A 20,311-nucleotide genomic window follows, 5' to 3' on the forward strand; every position below is an offset into this window, starting at 1 on the left:
TCCCTTTCTTGGTTGCATTTTACATATCATGTAATGTTGAGCACAATTTGCTAAAAATACTTTCTTGAAGAAAAACAAGGCAAGTCACAGGGCAGAATAAAATACCTTGTCACACTCAGGAGAATGGATCATATGTTTTTAATAATTTATTTTTATTAATTTAAAGAGAACAGATTTCGTGTATTTCAAAGGTACAATTCTAAGGATATAATGACATTTATCTCCTTCCCTCTTCCTTCCTTTCTTTTTGAATTTTTGGGATAACATTTTTGTTTATATTCACAGGCAAAATGCAGCACTAAATAAAGAGTTCAACAAGTCAAAAGTAGAAAGACCGTAGTTCATGGGAGTAGACAAGCACTATCAATAATAATCAAATCTCAACATGACAGTTTCACTCATATACAATAAATTTGTTTATTATTCTGTTTATTAGCGACTACACATCGGAGAAAACATGAGGTTTTCATTTTTCATTTTGAGGTCATCAACTCCCTGTATATTTTGGGTGGTTTCCAGGTAACTGTTATGTTCAAAGCTCTTTAGAATCTTCTAGGCCCTAGTGTCATCATACTCATTGACAGGAAATTTATATTTACTTTCGTGAATATTTAGAAAATGAAAAATTAAACTATCTTAGATTTTTGAAATTGTCCATAATGCACTTCTCTGTGCCCATATTTTTCCTATAAATATAATAATTGAGCCCATCCTGACTGGGCTGTGCCCCCCTCCCCCACCACTACTGCCCCCCCCCCCACGATGAAGAAATTCTTCCAGGAGATCAAGGCAGACATCAAATTCAAGAGTTCAGGGCCTGGTCAGAAACCACAGACTCCCTGGGGGAGAAGGCCCCCAAAGAGAAACCCAACCAGCTGGCTCTGAGGCAGCCCTGCCACGCTGGGGACCCATCGATGAGGTGCAGATGGCGGCGGCTGGAGCAGAAGCAGCCCTGGGCCCAGGGACCCAGGTCCATGGGGAACCAGGTGAGGAAGGAGCAGCGAGCCCAGGCCACTGTCCGTGGGAGCCCCGAGGCACAAGGGACTAACGCGGTCCCTGAGGCCAAAGAGGAGGGTCAGCTCACCTGGTGGTGCTGGGCATGTACTTCACCTGCGCGCTCACGGGGCCACCCTGAGCAGGGACCAGCGGGAGGCCGGCATCAAGGAGGCCATTCTCTCAGAGGCTGTGTCCATCATGAAGATCCACACATTCAACAAAGCCCATGACAGGGTGAAGCTGGGCGTGGACACCACTGCCAAGTACCTGGACAACCTCCACCTGCACCCCGAGGAGGAGAAGTACCGAAGATCAAGCTGCAGAACAAGCTGTTCCCGGAGCGCATCAACTGCTTGGAGGGGGCACATGAGTGTTTTGAGGCCATCGGGTTCCAGAAGGCCCTGCTTCCAGTCCTGATCAGGAGAGCCCGCAAGAGTTCTAGGTGCTGACCCAGGCGGTGGTGGCCCAGCCCCAGAGCCTGCACAGGCACAAGGAGCAGCCGCTGGCCGCCAAGCCTGTGCAGACCACGCTGCAGGCCTCCAAGTTCTAGCTGCCCCGCGGACTTCTTCAGCCTCATGGCAGAAGAGGTGAAGCCAGAGCAGAGGCTCAGGGCCAGTGTAGTGGAGCAGCTGAGTGTGCTGTGGGCTAAGGCCAGGCGCCAGTAGGAGGAGCAGAGGGAGCTGCGGGGGTACAGGTTCACACTGCGCATGCGCCTCCGGGACAGCTGCCTGCTGCAGGAGGCTGGTGGGGGGCGCTGGGGCTTGGGTGCCCCGGGAGGGCTGCGGGCATGGTGCATGCTGTCCAGTCAGCCCTGACCGTCCTGCCCGCGGGGACCTTCTATGCCTGCAAGCGATTGTTGGCGCTGTACAGCTTCCTCTGGGAGGCCTTGGAGAGCGGCTGGCTGTACTTGGAGCTGCTGGCCTCAGGGGGCAGAAGCTGTTGGAGGAGGAGAACCTGGCCTTGAAGGAGTGCACCCTGGGGAGGGGTGCCCAGCCTGGGTGCGGGGCCCTGGAAGTCAGACAGCAGGGCCGCGTGCTGCCCCCCAGCAGTAGGGTGAGGCTTGCTCTGCCCCCAGGTGCCCTTCGCCCTCTTGACCTCGTGGGACCCAGCGGTGCTGGAGGACCTCGGGCTGCTGGCGGAGCCCCACGCGCATGGCTCCTGAAGACCGAGCTCCTGGCAGCCATGGAGCAGCTCTTGTACAACAAAAGCAGAGTTGGCCTCAAAAAAAAACCTATAATAATTGTAACTGTTGAATAATACACGGTGGTATACTTAATTTAACATCATTTCCCTGAGTACCATAAACATTTTAGATTAAATTCCTGCAAATTTTACATTTTTGTAAGTGAAATTTTGGAAATAATTTTCAATCATGTCCATTACATCTGCTTGGGATTCTTTAACCACAACAATAAAATAAAATGCAAAATATCACACCTATTTTGGGACAATTTTGATTTGCAGGTAATGAGATTATTTACACTTCCGTAGCAGTGCTCTGTAGCAGTGCTATTGTCATTACCATGCTATGTTGTAGTATTTTTTTTTTTTTGACAGGCAGAGTGGACAGTGAGAGAGAGGGACAGAGAGAAAGGTCTTCCTTTACCGTTGGTTCACCCTCCAATAGCCGCTGTGGCCGAAGCCAGGAGCCAGGTGCTTCTCCTGGTCTCCCATGTGGGTGCAGGGCCCAAGGACTTGGGCCCTCCTCGACTGCACTCCCAGGCCACAGCAGAGAGCTGGACTGGAAGAGGAGTGACTGGGCCAGAATCCCGTGCCCTGACCGGGACTAGAACCTGGTGTGCTGGTGCCACAGGCAGAGGATTAGCCAATTGAGCCGCAGCGCCGCCTATGTTGTTTTAATTTTAACATGGGGAACCTGGGCTTACCCTGGCCTGCTTTTCATTGGGAGGTGACCATGTCATATCCTTTCATGAAGTGTCTGTGTAACTTTCTTGTTCATAATTTTTCAGAAGCAAATACACATGGCTATATATGCAATATATATACCAAATTGTGAATTGTATGGAAAAGATATTTACCTTGGTTATTTTATTTTCCAAAGTGTAATTCTGTATACTTCTATTCCATTAACTTGACTTTGTTATGAGACATGTTGGTTTCTTGTTTTAAAATATGACAATTTTCTTTTTATTCTTTAAGAGTTAATTTAATTGATATCTTCATCCACTTACTGTATATGTGTTCACTACTTTGTTATCATTCCTAAAGAATGACTCAGTTCTGTTCACAGACATTTTGAATTTTTTTAGCATACTACGTGCATCTAAGTCTTATTTCCTGTTGCATTTTATCGTTTTCATCTATATTTCTCTTCCATCTTCCTTGAAGAGCTAACATCAGACTTTCACTCTTAACTTTTCTTGCCATTTTTATTGTGAGTTCATCATTTCAAACAAAATTCCATACATCATCTCAGAACATTCATTTGCACGTTTCCTGAGAACTGTATTGAAATAGTGGACCATTCACCCTTCCAAGAGTACACATGCTTTAGAACATTTTATAGATTCAATGGTACACATAATTTAATGTTGATCTTGAAAATTTCCACATGCTACATTAACATGCTTTTATCTTTGTTTCCGAATTATTATGCTAAGTAACATTAATTGGTCTAGGGGTCCATGCAGTGGTGTGGCAGGTCAAAGCCCGCCCTGCAGCTGTGGTATCCTATATGGGTGCCAGTTCAAGTCCTGGCTGCTCCACTTCTGATTCAGCTCCCTGCCAATATGCTCGGGAAACCAAGAAGGTGGCCCAAATGCTTGGGCCTCAGCACCCATGTGGGAGACCTGGTACAAGTCCCTGGCTCCTGGAATCGGATTTTAGCAGCCTTTGCCATAGTGCCATTCAGGAAGTGAACTGGCAGATGAAAGTCCTCTCTCTCTCTCTGTCTCTCTCTACTTCTCTGTGGAATTCTGCCTTTCAAATAAATAAAATAAATCTTTAAAAAAATTTTATCTGCATTGTATTCCTGCAATTACGTACTCTTTTGTAAATATAATCTTAGGCCTATTTTTTAAAAATTTCACCTATGTCTGCTTAAAATTCTATAAATACAAACAAATTACAAGTTTCTAGTCACAGTAATTAAAATGTCATGTGCCATGCCATATCTGAATAATTTATTTTTAAAATTACACTTCAGTTGAACATGATCATCAATTTATGTCATTGAATACATACTTTATTCCATTTCTATTTTTGAATTCATTACTACTCCTTTACTTTTTTCATTAATAGTGTAACAATGTCAATGATAGAACAAGTTACCTGTGGCAATCTTGGGTTAATTTACTTTGTAATGTAATCAACTTTACCTAAATTTTTCCAGTTTTCAGACAATGTTCATGCACAACATTGCGTAGAATCATTTTGCATCAGTGTCATCATTCTCCTTTGCAGATCAGATATTTTGTTAAATTTCATGGACTCTTTTGTAACTACACACTTTGACTTGATTCTGGAAATATTTACAAAGTCATTTCTTCATATCAGTATTATAGTTCAAATATATTTTGTTAAGATACTTGAAATATTCTTGTTTTAAGTTCTGTTAAATTTATTTTCTTTCATAAATTTATACATATACATATATGTGTATGTAAATATACATATATATGTTTCTTTTCCACAAAATTCCTGTATACCGTTTTGTCAATAATACATTATTCCCTATGACTTCTACAAAATTATTCCCTAATACTCAATATCAAAATACATGCCAATCATAGCCCTGAAAGCATTTGCTCATTCTAGTCAGCATTCTCTTTTTGAACATCAAGTGGCTCACATTTCTGTAAGTTGTCTCACTCCTTCCATGTACATGATTGTACAAAATTGTGTCACTATAGCAGACCCTTTCAGATGTTCAAGTTAATGAATTCTGTTTACAATTTGCTATTTTTTAGTACTCAAAAATCAAAATTTGACCATAAATATTTATTGGTTAAGGTACTTGTATGCTCACTAGAAGTTAATATATTAGTCATCATGGTCTTTTCCAATTTAGGTTCCTGACATTTTTATTATTTTAATGTAATTTTAAGTTTTGTATTCCTCCATGCCATCTCTATATGATTTTGACTCTTTTTCTCCCAAATTACTAATTTGTACAATATGTAATCAAAATGAACTGTCTTATATAGAGTGTATATCTCTTTATTTTGTCTTAGAATTTACCACTGCCACCTGAATGTGTGATTAGTAACCTGATTTATGACAATACTAGCACAGGGAAACAGTAGGTACCATAGTTTTATGATTTTGTGGTTATAAACTCAATTTAAATGCTGCAAGTTGTCCTAGATACTGTCATGAGTACAGGATTTCTGCACCTTATGGAGCCAGTACCATCATGGTCATCAGCATGGGATACTATATCTTTCTGGATGTTACTGGAGCTGTAAATTATTTTCTGATTTCAGAAATTTTCCAAAATACATGTCCCTGCCATTCTACAATTTTTCCAGTTTATTCTGGACCCTTTTATAGAAATACCCATCCACATGTTTGTCTTTAAATTATGTCTCACACTATAATACTCATTGTTACTTAAGGCAAAGCAAACTTTTCCCTTGCCAGGTGCATCAGGTTTGTATTTTTATTTTCATTTTTAATTTATTACTTTGTGTATATCAATATCCACATGAAATCTAATCTTAGCACTGCCAATGTATGGCATTCTTTTGGGCATTTACCTAATAATGCCATGAATTTACTCAAAATTGTTCAGGTAGTATTAGTAACCTCCATCTTCATGTTCTATAAAATCTCTTTTGGACATTACATTGTTTCACTGTCAAGGACACATGTGTTTTATAGTTTCTTTATTTTTAGAGACTCAAAATTGGCATTCATTTTAAATTTTCCATGCATTAGGTTGAGACACTGTTATCTTGGCTCAAGATTATTGAATTCATTGGCATACAATTTCCTTGATTTAAGAAAGTACACATTTTCTGTAGCTTAAATGTTTATTTAGGGCTGTTTTTATCTATGTCTGTTACATCTTCTTGTGGCCTTATTTCTGCTTCTACCAAATTTGCCATTGGTATATCCAATAGTCAATATACCACATATATAAAATTGTCCCATTTCTCTACTTTTCATGTTGTATTTGATTTTGTTTACTGTAGCCTGAGTAAATAGTCAATAATCTAATTTGTGTCAGTTCTAGTGCAGGAAACTTAAGGCTACCATGATTTTCTTTATCATTGTTAGGGCATCAACTCTTCAATTTCTGGAAGCTTTCCAAACAAATTTTATATTCACAGTACCTGAGAACAAACTAGGGCTGTTCCACCAGTCTCATTAGCTGGGGAGTTCATTTTTAGCCTTATGTACATACATGTAACTTGAAATTAACCATTTACTTCAGAAATTTAGGTAAATTTTTTTGAACCTTGAATTCATTGAACTCACTCTTTTTCACAGATATTCTAGTCTAGGCTAATCCTAGCCCTGTGACCATTGTCTATGATGATTTAAATCTTTATTGTGAGATCACCATCACACTCAACATTCTATAAGTTGTCCTGGAAACATTCAGGTATACAGTGTTTCAGAGCCATCTTAACCAAGCATAGGCATTCTCTCTTCTCAAGGTAATATATACATATACATGAAAAAAAATAATTAGCTATAGGTATATGTGTGTATATATGTTTATACATATATATATATATATATATATATAACTTCTGGATTTTTATGGAACTCTAATTCATTGTTTGATTATTGAGTTTTTTGATTATTCAAATTTTGCACTGTGTGTCTAGATATTGGCACATTTCCTGACAATTATGTGGATAAGTGTCAGGATCTGGATGTGGTTTTGACCTCAAGATTGTATATATTTATCTAATTTTAGAGGTTGGTAGAGAGGGAGAGATGGAAACTATGAGCTACAGCTGGTGGCTTGTTCCCCATTCTTGGAACTCTAAATTATACTTTTTAGATAATAGATTTTATATTTATGTATACATTTCTAAAGTTTTGTTCTATATACAAATATATAAATAAATAAACTATATATATATATATATCTATGGGCTATTTTCCACAAAAATCTATTTAATGTGCTTGTCATTAATATTGTTACTCTTAATTAATCTAATGTTACTCATAATCTTGAAAATATAATATAAATTTTATTCTAACCAATACACCTCTTTGTGTATCTCATTTTGTCTTTGAATGTATTCTTATCACCTGTGTAAATGATTAGTAGTGTAATGAAAGCCCATCCTAGAACCAAACCTATCCATATGTTGCTTGCATTTTATATTGAAAGATCATAAACATACTCAAAATTTTATTAATTTTGTTGGCCATTTTTATATATATAGTTCATCAGAAAGACTTTTGGCTCCTATTCTCATTCTCCCTTTTTAGGTAATATACTTTTATCTTTGGTAGTTTTTGTACATAAGTGTAACTGTAGATGCCAGTATCTTTCATTTAAGGGTTTTTTTTTTTGTTATAAATGGCATATTTTCCTTACTTACAATTATTGATTTCTTCTTTTATTTCTCAAGTTTAATGCAAATTTAATACATGTTGGTTGATCCAATCCTGTTGTATATGCTTGTTATGCTATTGCTCCTACATTATTGCTGTCACTTCCAATAAGCAGATTATGGGTTATATCCTCATCTTTTATTTCTGTGACATGTATACATCATGATGTAGTATATGCTCATCCTAGCACAGAAAACTTAGCTCATCCTGGTTTATTTTTCATTGTGGTTTCATCAATTTGATGAAAATTATTATTTTTTTCCATTTTCCTTATATTGTTTATTGAACTCTTTTACTTAATTTGGGGCTAACTTTACAAACATTAATTAAACTGAAAGTAGATCTTTGAAAATTTAACAGTGGTAATGGGAGAGGGAGGAGGATGAAAGGTTGGAAACTGGATGAAAGGGAGGGTAGGGTGAGAAATATCACAGTGTTTCTAAATCACTACCTATAAAATACATGAAAATTGTATAACATAAATAAAATTTTAGAAAAAGAATGAAAATAAAATTATCAGGATTGTGAAGAGAGATATATGCACAAGGATATTCACTTGATACTTCCAATGGAAATAAGCCAAAAGTTGAAAATGATAGAATAATTAAAGAGTTAAGGCACCAAAAATATTCCTTGATTTACCTTCCTTGATTTTAAAATTTTTCTCATGGTGAAAATATTTACTGGATTATTGTTCACCAAATTCCTTCACGTCTATTGATCACTCTACTATTTATCCTATATTCTAATTACAATCATCAAAATGTAATTCACGTGTAAAATACAATTCACGTGTAAAATGCTCATTTTTTTAATTGTTGTCTTTATTCACTGTGTGACCTGTTTATATCATCAGTATCCTATTTGAGTGGCTTCTTCTTATGACATCAACATGATGGAAATGTTTTGAATTCTCTCTGCAACTATTTTGTGCCCCAAGTGCTCACGCCATCTTAACCCAATCTTTCTCAGTTCCTAGAGGATTTTTTTAGCTTTTCTGGAATTCTGGAGGAATATAAAATTTTAATTTTAATTTTCAAGGATTTAGATACAAATATCTTTCCATCAATGTTTATCTGGTAATTTTCAAAATTTTTGCTTTATTTCCACTCATTCTTCCTGTTTTGCATTTTAAAGAATTCAGTGGACTATTTTTTATGAAATGATCTTAATGTTCTTATTGTAGTTTCACTCCTATAAAAACAGTTCTAGTCATTGTTATCACAATATATTTGTACCCTGATGGAGAAAAGTTTAAACTTGTACTTTGTATTTGAATTTATGACTATTGTCCAATTATATTATCTAATCACAGTATGTACCAATGCTAGCACTGTGAACATGTGGCCATATTTGTTGGCTTTTTATTGTGTTGTCAGTTCTCTCAAAATTTTGTAAGGAACCTAAGAAATGTTTATCTTCAAAACATCCCACATCCATCTGAGACCAGCATTCTCTTTTCCTCTTTCAAGGATGTTTTTAAGTCTTTATTGATTTTATGGATTTTCTTGATGCTGGTGTACCTTTAAAATCACTATGGAAAGGAAATTATCTTTTCTGGATTTTAGTTTCTGAAAATTTCACATGGTTTTTACATGTAATATTAAGGAATAATTGTTCACTAAAAATTGTCACATTTTCTTGGCATTAATTGTGTTTTCTTTTTTACAAAATTACTCTATCCACTTAGAGTTGCCACCATATCATTTTTGTCATAGCATTTAAATTCTTTTTTTCTTTTGCCTTTGAATTTTTTTTTATCTCTTATTTAATGAATATAAATTTCCAAAGTACGACTCATGTGTTACAATGGCTTCCCCCCCCATACCGTCTCTCCCACCCACAACCCTCCCCTTTCCCACTCCCTCTCCCCTTCCATTCACATCAAGATTCATTTTCGATTATCTTAATATACAGAAGATCAGCTTAGTATACCTTAAGTAAGTATTTCAACAGTTTGCTCCCACACAGAAACATAAAGTGAAAAATAATAGATGATTTTTTTTAAATGGTGATGAAATCAGATCAGACCTATTGTCATGTTTAATCCCAGTGAGAGTCAAGTTGGGAATTGATAATTTCTTTCTTTTTTTTTTTTTTACAGAAGATCAGTTTAGTGTAAATTAAGTAAAGATTTCAGTCGTTTGCACCCCCATAGAAACACAAAGTGAAATATACTGTTTGAGTACTCGTTATAGCATTAAGCCTCAGTGTACAGCACGTTAAGGACAGAGATCCTACATGAGGAGTAAGTGCACAGTGACTCCTGTTGTTGACTTTACCAATTGACACTCCTGTTTATGGCATCAGTAATCTCCCTATGCACCAGTTATGAGTTTCCAAGGCTATGGAAGCCCTCTGAGTTCTCCGACTCTTATCTTGTTTAGACACGGTCATAGTCAAAGTGGAGGTTCTCTCCTCCCTTCAGAGAAAGGCACCTCCCTCTTTGAAGACCTGTTCTTTCCACTGGGATCTCACTCACAGAGATCTTTTTGCCAGAGTGTCTTGGCTTTCCATGCCTGAAATACTCTCATGGGCTTTTCAGCCAGATCCGAGTGCCTTTCGGGCTGATTCTGAGGCCAGAGTGCTATTTAGGACATCCGCCATTCTATGAGTCTGCTGAGTATCTCACTTCCCATGTTGGATCACTCTCCCCTTTATTTATTCTATCGGTTGGTGTTAGCAGATACTAGACTTGTTTATGTGCTCCCTTTGACTCTTAGTCCTTTCATTATGATCAATTGTGAACTGAAATTGATCACTTGGAGTAGTGAGATGGCATTGGCACATGCCACCTTGATGGGATTAAATTGGAATCCCCTGGTATGTTTCCAACTCTACCAATTGGGGCAAGTCAGCCCGAGCATGCCCCAAATTATACATCTCTTCCCTCTCTTATTTCCACTCTTATGTTTAACAGGGATCACATTTCAGTTAATTTTCAACACTTAAGAATAACTGTGTGATAAATACAGAATTAAACCAGTCATATTAAGTAGAACAGACAAAAAAAAATACTATGAGGGATAATGTATTAAGTTGTCCATTAGCAGTCAGGGCTATGCTGATCAAGTCACCATTTCTCATAGTGTCCATTTCACTTCAGGAGGTTTCCTTTTTGGTGTTGAGTCAGTTGTCACCGATCAGGGAGAACATATGGTATTTGTCCCTTCGGGACTGGCTTACTTCACTCAGCATGATGTGTTCCAGATTCCTCCATTTTGTTGCAAATGACTGGATTTTGTTGTTTCTTACTGCGGTATAGTACTCTAAAGAATACATATCCCATAATTTCTTTATCCAGTCTACCGTTGATGGGCATTTAGGTTGGTTCCAGGTCTTGGCTATTGTGAATTGTGCTGCAATAAACATTAGGGTGCAGACCGCTTTTTTGTTTATCAATTTAAACACCTTTGGGTAAATTCCAAGGAGTGGGATGGCTGGGTCGAATGATAGGGTTATATTCAGGTTTCTGAGGAATCTCCAGACTGATTTCCATAGTGGCTTGACCAGTTTGCATTCCCACCAACAGTGGGTTAGTGTCCCTTTTTCCCCACATCCTCGCCAGCATCTGTTGTTGGTAGATTTCTGTATGTGAGCCATTCTAACCGGGGTGAGGTGAAACCTCATTGTGGTTTTGATTTGCATTTCCCTGATTGCTAGTGACCTTGAACATTTTTTCATGTGCCTGTTGGCCATTTGGATTTCCTCTTTTGAAAAATGTCTATTGAAGTCCTTGGCCCATCTCTTAAGTGGGTTGTTGGTTTTGTTTTTGTGGAGTTTCTTGATCTCTTTGTAGATTCTGGTTATTAACCCTTTATCTGTTGCATAGTTTGCAAATATTTTTTCCCATTCTGGCGGTTGTCTCTTCACTCTCCTGACTGTTTCTTTTGCAGTACAGAAACTTCTCAATTTGATGCAATCCCAATAGTTGATTTTGGCTTTGACTACCTGTGCCTCCCGGGTCTTTTCCAGAAATTCTTTGCCTGTGCCAATATCTTGAAGGGTTTCTCCAATGTTCTCTAATAACTTAATGGTGTCAGGACGTAGATTTAGGTCTTTAATCCACGTTGAGTGGATTTTTGTGTAAGGTGTAAGGTAGGAGTCTTGCTTCATGATTCTGCACGTGGAAATCCAGTTTTCCCAGCACCATTTATTGAATAGACTGTCCTTGCTCCAGGAATTAGTTTTAGATCCTTGATCAAATATAAGTTGGCTGTAGATGTTTGGGTTGATTTCTGGTGTTTCAATTCTGTTCCATTGGTCTATCCATCTGTTTCTGTACCAGTACCATGCTGTTTTGATTACAACTGCCCTGTAGTATGTCCTGAAGTCTGGTATTATGATGCCTCCGGCTTTGTTTTTGTTGTACAAGATTGCTTTAGCTATTCGAGGTCTCTTGTGCCTCCATATGAATTTCAGCATCATTTTTTCTAGATCTGAAAAGAATGTCTTTGGTATCTTGATTGGGATTGCATTGAATCTATAAATTGCTTTTGGGAGAATGGACATTTTGATGATGTTGATTCTTCCAATCCATGAGCATGGAAGATTTTTCCATTTCTTGGTATCCTCTTCTATTTCTTTCTTTAAGGTTTTGTAATTTTCATCGTAGAGATCTTGAACGTCCTTGGTTAAGTTTATTCCAAGGTATTTGATTGTTTTTGTAGCTATTGTGAATGGGATTGATCTTAGCAGCTCTTTCTCAGTCATGGCATTGCTTGTGTATACAAAGGCTGTTGATTTTTGTGCATTGATTTTATATCCTGCCACTTTGCCAAACTCCTCTATGAGTTCCAATAGTCTCTTAGTAGAGTTCTTTGGATCCTCTAAGTACAGAATCATATCGTCTGCAAAGAGGGATAGTTTGACTTCTTCCTTCTTGATTTGTATTCCTTTGATTTCTTTTTCTTGTCTGATGGCTCTGGCTAAAACTTCCAGAACTATGTTAAATAGCAGTGGTGAGAGTGGGCATCCCTGCCTGGTGCCAGATTTCAGTGGAAATGCTTCCAACTTTTCCCCATTCAATAGGATGCTGGCTGTGGGTTTTTTATAAATTGCTTTGATTATATTGAGGAATGTTCCTTCTATACCCAATTTGCTTAGAGTTTTCATCATGAAAGGGTGTTGAATTTTATCAAATGCTTTCTCTGCATCAATTGAGATAATCATATGGTTTTTCTTCTGCAGTCTGTTAATGTGGTGAATCACATTGATTGATTTGCGAATGTTGAACCATCCCTGCATACCAGGGATGAATCCCACTTGGTCTGGGTGGATGATTTTCCTGATGTGTTGTTGTATTCTATTGGCCAGAATTTTATTGAGGATTTTTGCGTCTATGTTCATCAGGGATATTGGTCTGTAATTTTCTTTCAGTGCTGCATCTTTCTCTGGCTTAGGGATTAAGGTGATTTTGCCTTTGAATTTAATGTTATCACTCATATATAATTTCAGTTTCTTAGGTATACTGGTTCTTGCATTATGAATATGTGGCTTTTTCATTGTAGGTTTACAAGTCGCATGGAAATTTTCTAGGTTATCTTGGAATCTTTCCTGTACATAGTATCTCTGATTGGTCTAACATCAATGTACTGCTTCATGCTATCAGAATCACACAATTTTTTGCTATTTGGAAGTTTTTAGGGATCTCCAAATTTATCACTACTGTTGACATTTTCAATAGCATTATGTTTTTTAACTTTTATTTAATAAATATAAATTTCCAAAGTACAGTTTATGGATTACAAAGGCTCCCTACATAACTTCCCTCCCTCCTGCAACCCTCCCATATCCCGCTCCCTCTCCCATTCCATTCACATCAAGATTCATTTTCAATTCTCTTTATATACAGAAGATCAATTTAGTATATATTAAGTAATGATTTCAACAGTTTGCACCCACACAGAAACAGAAAGTGTAAAATACTGTTTGAGTACTAGTTATAGCATTAATTCACATTGTACAACACATTAAGGACAGAGGTCCTACATGAGGAGTAAGTGCACAGTGACTCTTGTTGTTGATTTAACATATTGACACTCTTGTTTATGGCATCAGTAATCACCATAGGCTCTTGTCATGAGTTGCCAAGGCTATGGAAGCCTTTTGTGTTTGCTGACTCCAATCTTATTTAGACAAGGTCATAGTAAAAGTGGAGGTTCTCTCCTCCCATCAGAGAAAGGTACCTCCTTCTTTGATGGCCCATTCTTTCCACTGGGATCTCACTGCAGAGGTCTTTGATTTAGGTCTTTTTTTTTTTTTCCAGAGTGTCTTGGCTTTCCATGCCTAAAATACTCTCATGGGCTCTTCAGCCAGATCTGAAAGCCTTAAGGGCTGATTCTGAGGCAAGAGTGCCATTTAGGACATCTGCCATATTTTACATGAGGAAATCTTTATGTCAGGGTTCTTCTTTTGGGTTACATTATCTTTTTTTTTTTTTTTTTGACTGGCAGAGTGGACAGTGAGAGAGAGAGACAGAGAGAAAGGTCTTCCTTTGCCGTTGGTTCACCCTCCAATGGCCGCCGCGGCCGGCGCGCTGCGGCCGGCGCACCGCGCTGATCCGATGGCAGGAGCCAGGAGCCAGGAGCCAGGTGCTTTTCCTGGTCTCCCATGGGGTGCAGGGCCCAAGCACCTGGGCCATCCTCCACTGCACTCCCTGGCCACAGCAGAGGGCTGGCCTGGAAGAGGGGCAACCGGGACAGAATCCGGCGCCCTGACCGTGCCTAGTGAGCCGCGGCACCAGCCCGGGTTACATTATCTTAACTTCCTGCAATATGCAATCATTTTAAAAATATGATTTAAGACTATTTTCACTAAATCTCTTTGTTTAGTTGATACTTGGTAATTATTCATACCAAACTGCTCAGTTTTATCCTAATCACAATTTATCCAATGATATGAACATCACTTTTCATTTATTTTTATTTGACTTTATTACTGTCACTATTTTGTAACATCAGTCAATATCCAAGTTGTATGCAAGTGTTAGCATTGTGGGTTACTATTTTTACTGAGAGTTTATTAACTCAAGGAAAGTGTCTAAGCTTTCCTGTCTACTTTAAAGTGCACATTTTTTCTGTACTACCTATGTTCAGTATATTCTTTCCCCCATTCAAGTTCTTTCCCTTCACTGCATCTGGATTGTGATGAGATTCAATTTAACATTGGAATTGAAATATTCCAAAATGTCCTTCTAGATACAGTTGTCTTAAAGTTTTCCATTGATTTACGGAGTGATGTTTTCTTGATTGAAAATCCTGAAGCTCTATATTTATTCTTAAATAAAATTGTGATTGTTTCTTTTTTAAAAGAATTACTTATTTGAAATGCAGAGAGAGAGAGAGAGAGAGATCTTCCCACCCTCTGGCTCACTCCTCAAATCATGGTTGTGGCGATGACTGGATCAGGAACTAGGAGCTTCTTAAAGATCTCCCACAAGGGTGTAAGTGTCCAAGCATATGGACCTTTTCCACTGCATTCCAAGGTGGATTATAAGGGAGCTGGATCAGAAGTGGAGCAGCCAAGATTCGTTCTATTAAGGGTTCTAACAAATTACTCATTCTATTGAGAGTAATCACATTCTATATTATTAATGAGAACATGAATTGATTTTACCTCTGTCATGTCGTAATTACGATTGCCTGTGTATGCTATTAGTATAACAATTTCTTGCAATATTAACACTGTGAATGTGTGGCCATCAATGTTAGCTTTTTCCTGTGTGATAATGAAATCATGAAAAGTTCTGTGATTTACAATGACATCTTTAATGACGAGTTGATCAGAGATTTCTAGATCTGGCATAGTAATTCATGCTATGATCAGAGATTTCTAGATCTGGCGTAGTAATTCATGCTATGATCAGAGATTTCTAGATCTGGTGCAGTAATTCATGCTATGAAAATCATATGTTGATTATAGTCTAAAGATAATAGATAATTCATAATAAATTATTTATTTGTATCTTCTTATACCTATTATTGATATTTAGTCTTAATTTGCAATATTCAAGCCTATGTTAAAATATTAGTTCCTTTTGCATTTCAAAATATTACTATCACATGTATATTATCAACTCTAGTATCAATTTCTACCAATTGGTAGACTAGCAATATCTACCAATGCTAGAATAGTGAACCTGTGACCATCTTGGATGGCCTTCTCATTGAGACCTCACCTACCGGACGGTATTTCTCTACATTCTCCTGAAAATGTTGATGTTCACATTTTCTTTTATTAATTAAAAATCTGAGGAGGATGTAGGGAAAAAGGGAGAGAGAGAGAGACAGAAAGAGAGAGAGAGAGAGATCTTCCATCTAATGGCTCACTACACATAGCTGCACCATCCAGGGCTAGACCTGACCAAGTCCAGGAGCAATGAAATCCATCAGGCTCCCATGTGGGCAGTGCCATGCAGTTAAGTATTTGAGTATCATCTGCTCCCTCCCAGGCACACTAGAAGTGATCCGGATCCAAAACAGTGGAGCTAGGACTCAAATGGGAACTCTGATATGGGATGCAGTGGGATGTCCAATGCATCATTTTACCAACCTGTACACATTTTCGTAGACAAAAGTAATTCTTTTCCTTTTCAAGGTGATTCATTCTTTGCCTTCTCTGTAGTTTTAAAGGACTTCAAATCATCTTTATATTTTTTAAATTAGCAAGTATAATTCTTGATACACATTTCTTTAATATTTTCCTGATAATTGTAGTGAATTTAACATTTTGACTTTTTTGTCATCATCTAATTATCATTTATCTCTATAGAGTTACACAGAGAGTGAAGGAAAGGCAGAGAGAGAGAGAGGTCTTCCATCCTCTGGTTCACTCCAGAATTGGCTGCAATGGCCAGAGATGCGCCGATCTGAAGCCAGGAGCCAGGAACTTCTTCCGGGTCTCCCACCCAGGTCAGGGGCCCAAACACTTGGGCCATCTTCTACTGCTTGCCCAGGCCATAGCAAAGAGCTGGATCAGAAGTGGAGCAGCTGGGACTCGAACTGGTGCCCATATGGGATGCTGGCACTGCAAGCAGCATCTTTATCTGCTATGCCACAGAGTCAGCCCCGAAAGATTTATTTTTAATTCCCTCTTGAAAATCATAGTATGGAACACCCTGGGATATTATATCTTTAAAATGAGTAATGACATGTATTCATGATATTCTGAAAAGGAAAATTCATTGCAGTAATAGCTCCTGTGGGCTAAATCTATTTCATTTCTGTTTTTGTAAAAAGTTTTATTGGAATACAATCCCATCTATTTACCTATAGCTTACACATATTTTAGATGACAGCAGAGACACTACAGTCCACAAAGTCAAAAATACTTACTACCTGGCTCTTTATAGAAAAGTTTGCCGTACTAGGTTAAAATTAAAGATCTTTGGGGGCCGGTAGTGTGGCTCACTTGGTTAATCCTCCACCTACGGTACCAGCATCCCATGTGGGCACCGGGTTCTAGTCCCAGTTGCTCCTCTTCCAGTCCAGTTCTCTACTGTTGCCTGGGAAGTCAATAGAGGATGTCCCAAGTGCTTGGGCCCCTGCACCCACATGGGAGACCAGGAGGAAGCACCTGTATCCTGGCTTTGGATCAGCATATTTCCAGCTGTAGTGGCCATTTTGGGGGTAAACCAATGAAAGGAAGACCTTTCTCTCTGTCTCTCTCTCTCTCACTAACTCTATCTGTCAAATAAATATGTAAAAAAGACTAAAGATTAAGATTAAAGATCAAAGATATTTGGATATGTTCTTGTAGGTTTTATCCAACATTCAGAAATGTTTACAGAATATGTAACATTGTAGGCAAGCCCTCAATAAATTAATTTAAAGGTCTATCATTTGAGCATTCATGCATTGGAAACAAAACCCAGAAATCCCATAACTAGTCTGTTGTTTTGTCAAAACAATACCCATTATGTTTTATATATTATAAATATAATACATTAGAAAAGTTCTTATCAGAGGTGTGCATATGATTCCACAATATCCAGGGTTTTGTGTAGGATCTAATTCCAGTGAAGTTCTTACAAGACAGAAAGGATGCTATGTTTCAAATTTGAAGATATCTTACTAAGTTACCATCTAAAAGAATGTATTAATATCATTAACTAATAGTGTATGAGAATAACATTAACCTCACATTTCCAGCATATTTGATTGAGTCAAATCAATATGATCGGAAAAAATAATTTTTGTTCACTGTATATTTTGTTAGGATATTTAGTTATTTGAAAGTTACAGAGGGAGAGGGAGAGACCCAGAGAGAGAGAAAGCGTCCAACCTGCTGATTTACTTCTCTAATGTCCTCAATGACCAGGGATGGGCTAGGCTGAAGACAAGAGCCATGAGCTTCCTCAGGGTCTTGCACATGTGTGGCAGAATCCCAACACCTGGGCAAAGTCTTTCTTCTTTCTTAGGCCATTATCAGGGAGTTGGATCAGAAGTGAGCAGCCAAGACACCTACTGCACTCATATGGGATCCTGGCATCACAAGTGGTGGCTTTACGTGCAACACCACTAGACCCTTTGTTAAATTTTTTAATGGTTTAAATTCTTTATCTTTTGCAGAACTTCATAGTACAAATTACAAATATCTGCAGATGTTTCTACGTATTTGTTCTAGCTTAATTTGCAACTTGTGTATAGTGAATTATAATTCTTAAAAATATGGGAGCCATGATGAACTAAACATGTTGTAGGCTTTTTTTTTAATGAAATACATTGTTCATACCCAATAAAGTTCATATTTTTCAAAATTTTTTCAGCTGTTAAGCTGTTTATGTTTTCATTGAGTCAAATTGTATGAAAATCTTTGCAACTCATTATTTGATTTGCTTGAACTTATATCAAAATATTTGATATTTCAGTATGTTTTATATATTTGGACTTCTGTGGCCTCAGGCCTCCTTCTTTTGTAGTAAGGTATGGTGAGCACTTGAGAGAGAGGGTTATGTATTTGTATGTGAATTCTTAATATAAATATATAACTGTTTTTTTCACTTCAAGTTCCTAAGTGGTAATTCACAAATATGGTTATATAATAAATATGGGTCTTTCAAGTCTTCGGATCATTTACGAATAATGAATATGTACTTCCAGCATGTAACGCTTACTTTTCTTGTACTTATTTATATTTTGTAAACACCAAACATCTCAACTAACTGTATTCTTATGAATTTTACATGCTTATTTAATAACTGATACAAAAGACTATAATTTGTAGGTTGAGATAGAAGCACAACAAATGAAGACTGAATCCACCACTTGAGATCTAGAAAGTTACAGGCACTGTATTTGCTTGCATACAAAAGAACAAAAGATTTTATTTTACTAAAAATAAACATATAATCTTGTTACGTTTGAAAAAAGCATTTTCAGACAAGCTCCTTAACTGACATCTGCCTTCCTCTTTATTTCTACTTTCCTAAATAGGCATGGAAGGGATCTTACCATTCTCCAATCCTCCCACTACTGGCTCTTGCCAGGAACCATGTATTTGTAAAGCAAAAGCTACAATCCCATCTGAAAGCATAAAATGTAGCAAAAAATGGAATCTTTCTTCTGTAATGGAAGCAAGTGGGAGACATCTTCAAGAAACCATGAGTTCCCCCTCTTCCTGAACTGGGAGGGTTTCACTGTTTATTTGTTCAGGTTCTATCAACTTAACAATGTCTGTGGATGGCACCACCGCTCAATAGGGTAATCCTCCACCAAGCAGCACCGGCACACCAGGTTCTAGTTCTGGTCGGGGCACCAGATTCTGTCCCGGTTGCCCCTCTTCCAGGCCAGCTCTCTGCTATGGCCCGGGAGTGCAGTGGAAGATGGCCCAAGTCCTTGGGCCATGCACCCAACGGGAGAGCAGGAGAAGAACCTGTCTCCTGGTTCCTGCCTTTGAATTGGTGTGGTGCACTGGCTGCAGCGTGCCGGTCGCAGCAACCATTGGAGGGTGAACCAACGGCAAAAGGAAGACCTTTCTCTCTCTCTCTCACTGTCCACTATGCCTGTAAAAAAAAAAAAATGTCTGCAGCAAACAAATGAAACAAATGAGAGTATTGTTCACAACCCACATTTCACATTATATCAATTTATGGGAGACAAATTTCAAAGGATATTTTTGTCCAAAAGTAGAAATCATTACCGAAATTATACTTGAACTTATAAAATGAAACACTCTAAAATTTTGAAACTGTATTTAAAATAAATATCCAGGGTAATTTTTACAAACTGCATTGCAGTTACTCTGGGTAAATATAAGTCCCTATAATTACATAGCCTACATTTTCAGAGTCAACACAAAACCAGAATTTTAAACTGCCACGTACAGAACAGTGAATCCCTTTCAGGAAACAGCCACTGGCAGTGAGGCCGGTGGCAGGGGCAGGCCTGGAGAGGAGTGCAAGCAGGGAGTCTCTGGGCCAGGCCTGCAGCACCCACTTCCTGCACCTGGGGAATTTGCTGGCAGAGCCTGGCAAGGTCACAGTGCCCTGCAGCTGTCTTGATCTGCTGGGAGGCTACCATGCCTGGGCCACACCCATGCCACCGAAACCGAATCTCAGAGCATGGACCCTGTTGCCTACCTTAGCACCATCAGCTCCTACCTCCCATGTTCCTGGCCCATAGGTGGTTGCTGGCCCAGGACACCACATGGGTCACCCTGCACAAGCTGTGAGGAAAGCTTGGTATGAGACAGTGTCATGAGTTTTAGTCTGATGCAGCCCAGAGTATAGGGTTGTCTGTACACAGGGAGTAACCCAGAAGCAGAAAGTCCCTGA

The 20,311-nt window shown here is 38.3% G+C and overlaps 1 pseudogene; it reads left to right on the forward strand.

Annotated features, from left to right (window-relative positions):
• The first annotated feature begins 762 nt into the window (after positions 1-762).
• On the forward strand, positions 763-20,159 carry LOC149120041 (UBX domain-containing protein 6-like; annotated as a pseudogene).
• Positions 20,160-20,311: the final 152 nt, after the last annotated feature.

Source organism: Oryctolagus cuniculus, chromosome 20 (assembly GCF_051225735.1).
Source record: "Oryctolagus cuniculus isolate XC-2025 breed Fujian yellow rabbit chromosome 20, ASM5122573v1, whole genome shotgun sequence".
Classification (NCBI taxonomy): Eukaryota; Metazoa; Chordata; class Mammalia; order Lagomorpha; family Leporidae; genus Oryctolagus; species Oryctolagus cuniculus.